The sequence below is a fragment of the Pinus tabuliformis genome, chromosome J (genome assembly GCF_031772625.1).
Source record: "Pinus tabuliformis cultivar Carrire ecotype Pingquan chromosome J, CPIR1, whole genome shotgun sequence".
Lineage (NCBI taxonomy): Eukaryota > Viridiplantae > Streptophyta > Pinopsida > Pinales > Pinaceae > Pinus > Pinus tabuliformis.
The window spans coordinates 424,542,057-424,545,916 of NC_142295.1; positions in this window are offsets into that span (position 1 = coordinate 424,542,057).

Sequence of the window (3,860 nt, forward strand, 5' to 3'; positions counted from 1 at the left end):
TTAATAAAAAGGCTTCTGAGGATAAGTTCACAAACTTTTGTCCATTCAGTTTTGGAGCTCTCTCTCTTTTCTCTCTCTCTCATACTCTTGGACACTTAGAGTTTTCTTGGATTACTCTTGGAGAGTGTGGCATACTTGGAGTTTTGGAGCAAGAAGGCAAAGGAAGAGCAGGAAAGCACAAGAGGACATCGAGATCAACAACTACAATAGGTTTTTCTTGTAGGTACTGAGTTGCATGTATGTTTTCCTCTCTAGTCGATCCAATTTGACTCAACTCCCAGATTTAACCAAGATCTTTTTCTTTCATGATGTGATTAAAATTGTATTTAAAATAGCATAATTGAACATATATGCATGCTATAAACAAGAAGGAACATGACAATCATTAGCAACATAAACTCAAAACGTTGATAACGAAGTTCGTCCAGGAGGGACTATGTCTCCGAGCCCCGGTGTTAAGATGGTGTAGGACGCGCTGCATTAAGTGTTGTTAACAGTGATGGTGTACATAGGTGGTGACGTCGCTATCATACAAGGAAAATGCCCTCACGCAAGAGTAGCTCCACGAGATGTTCCACTACAGGAACTCTCAATCAAAAAGGAATCCTATCAGTATGACATAAACTCATGTATGATGATAATGAGCATCCCACCAACATGGCATCAAAGGGATCTCGATGCAAACATACATGACAACACATGAGTATCTCGTCAACATGACGACAAAGGGATCTCAAACAAAACATGAAGAATCATGACAACACATACATCCCACAGAGGATTCCGCATCACATCAAGCAGGAATCATGAAACAAGTAAGAAAACAAGATCCCACATCAAACATGGATCTATGCAGCACAATGCATCCCATAGCAAAAAGAAGTACGTGAACGCACTGCATATACCTCACATCTTGGGGCCATCTGAAGAAAAGGATGTCAAACTGTTGAAGCTGGATGTACCATCAATCTCGTGGCATCGAATTGCATGGAAATGACTGCTCACACATGAACGCTGACACCTGCACTCCACTTTGAAAAGTGGCCGAAAAATGAAATGATCAAATGGGAAATCTGAATCCACCATCAGATTTTTGGCGTCGAATAGGGTAAAATCGATTTTCAAATTTCTGAATTATGAGAAAATGAAAATCTGGGGCTTAAGGAATCTTTTAGATTCCCCCTAGATTCCTCAAAGATTCCCTCCTCTAGGTCGTCTGAAAATTTGCTTCTCAGATCGAAATTCTGATTACGTCATCAGGTTCACAATGCTGAGTGCTGTAGGATAGACATAAGATTTGTCCAATTTGGACACTGCAAAAATTTTGCCCTCCTGAGAATTTGGCTCAATCATGGTTCCACCTGTGTTTTTCCAGAATCATGGTTCCACCCGCAATAAATTAATTAAAATGTTGTCTCGATTTCCATGCACGCTCCTCACTCCTCCATGCTGGTCGCACTAGGAAATGGGTTTATATAAATTTCGTGGCAGACATTACAATGAATTTCGTTTGGCCTATTGGTTAAGGCGGAGGTATTAAGGCGGTAGGTTGGGGGATCAAATCCTGCCTGCGCCATATTTACATAACAGTTTATTCAAAACGGGCACGGAATTTTGTTGTTTCAAGTTTTGATATGGGTCAGGCCCGCCCAACAACCATTACATGAAAGGCGCATTAAAGGTTTTGGTTGGCGTAATAAGTATGGTACATTTAAGTTTGGCGTATGCCACATGGTTGAACATTTTTTGAGGTTTAATTGCATGTGAGGGTGCCCAGGAGATGGGCCGGCCACACCGTCTAGGCGAGTTCAAGCCCCGCCACCCTCGATTCATACATGGCAACAGAGGTTGGGTGTGGGCCAAGTCCACCGGAGGTGGCCCGCCCACAACCCTTAATACATATATTTGATGCGGTGTGGTTGACCGGGGGGGTTCGGCGGGGTCATGGCCACTGACCCAAAAATAAAATTTGTTTATATTTTTAAATATGTGTGGTTGGGAAGGGAGGTGGCAGGGGTCATGGCCCGACACCTCATTATATATATATATATTGTTTTTATTTAACAAGCACATTTTTTTTCGAATTTGTCTAATATAGGGGACATTAGACAATTAACGATCCAACAAATTCGCCCACTTTCAGGACCTAGGTTTCATGCCCTGGGGTCGGTCAAATTGTAGGACACTTAAACCTGGCCAACAGTCCAACTTTGACCAAAACCTTGATTGGCTCGTTCTCCCTCATACGAGCTCGGATTGACGAACCATTCACACCGCTGCGATTAGGACGATAAGATCTACGCTCCGGTCCTGGTTTGAAAGCATTCTGATCACTTTGATTTTTGAGCTTCCATAAGCCCTCTTTGTCCTGTGTGTGTCCCTGGAGCCCCCAGATCAATCCTCCCCATTGAGGAGCTTTTGGTCCTCCAAAAGTATGAAAAATAATCTGCAACTTCTCTGTGCCTTGTCTGCATCACAAGCGTCCTAAAAAGGTCTCGCTTCCATCTCCTTCACCTTTGCTCTTCGGAGCCTTAAGCGATGAGCTGACACCTGCAACCTCTGCAACCTGTAGTACATTGTTTTGCAAATTACATGCTTGTATTACATGACCAACTAATGACCCAAGCATCACATACTTACCATGAGTTTATAACACATACTCGAAAATCAAGTTTACATCAAAATGGAAACAATACTCGAGCTACGAAACAAGCCCAACATATCATTGTTGCTTCAACAAGTGATGGAAAACTCATCATCACTGCAACACATGATTTACAAAAATAAGGCCAAACACTATTGTTTCTTTGAGAAGTGATGGAAACACGACATCATTTTCACAGTTTAAAATGCATCACAAAATATAATGAGACATCATTGTTTCTTAACAAGTGATGGAAAACACATCATCACTTTTACATTTTAAAATGCAACAAGTGATTTACAAAAGCAAGACCATGACAAGATAACATATCTAGAAACCATTTTTCACTTATCGTTGTGAATGGGTCATCCTCTTGTGGTGGTTTTGCTTGTCGAACAATTGTTTCACCTGCTTCATGCACTGACACTTTGTCTTTAAGGCGCTGCTCTGGATGGAGCCTCCAACATGTGGCTCTTTGATGGCCACTTCTGTTGCAATGAATGTAATAAATGTTTTTTCTCCATATCTGCTTAACATGTTTCTTTACTTGTTGTTAAGAGGGTCTTTCATGCCTCCTCCTTTTGTGTGCTGTTATTATTTTCCAACACTTAGAAAATGTATGGTTATGTAATCCACAAAAGGTAAATGTTTTTCGATGCCTTGATTTATGTCCATTATTAACAACATGATTATAATTGAAATGAACATTCGAATATCGAGATTGGTTATACCTTTACTTGACATCTCTGATGTCACTATGGCGATGAGAGCTTGCCTCAGCTCTTTCCCTGCAATGGAAACTGCCATGGGATGATGGGGATGTGTTCCCATCATTCTCTTTCCTCGATGATTTCAACTATGTCTTGTAAGAATTTGACACCTTCGAGCATTCTCCTTTGGTGTATCCCAAACCTGCGAATCGAGGTCTCTGCACAACCTCCAATGGTTGAGTTATGCCTTGGTTATTAACACCAAGTTCTTTTTCCTCCTTGTACCTCATCCTGGTAAGGAGCCTCATGTTTGTCCCTGTAATTGGTATCTCCACATCTCCAACAGAAATCATACTATGTGAAGACGAAACTAAAAGGAAATCAACATCTTTTACCTCCATTGTTGAGTTGGATAGAATTGATGAGGGTTGCTCATCATCTGTTGTTGGTGGTTCGATGTTTGTCTTGGCGCATTCCCCAACTTCCTTCCTAACATACCCAAGTCC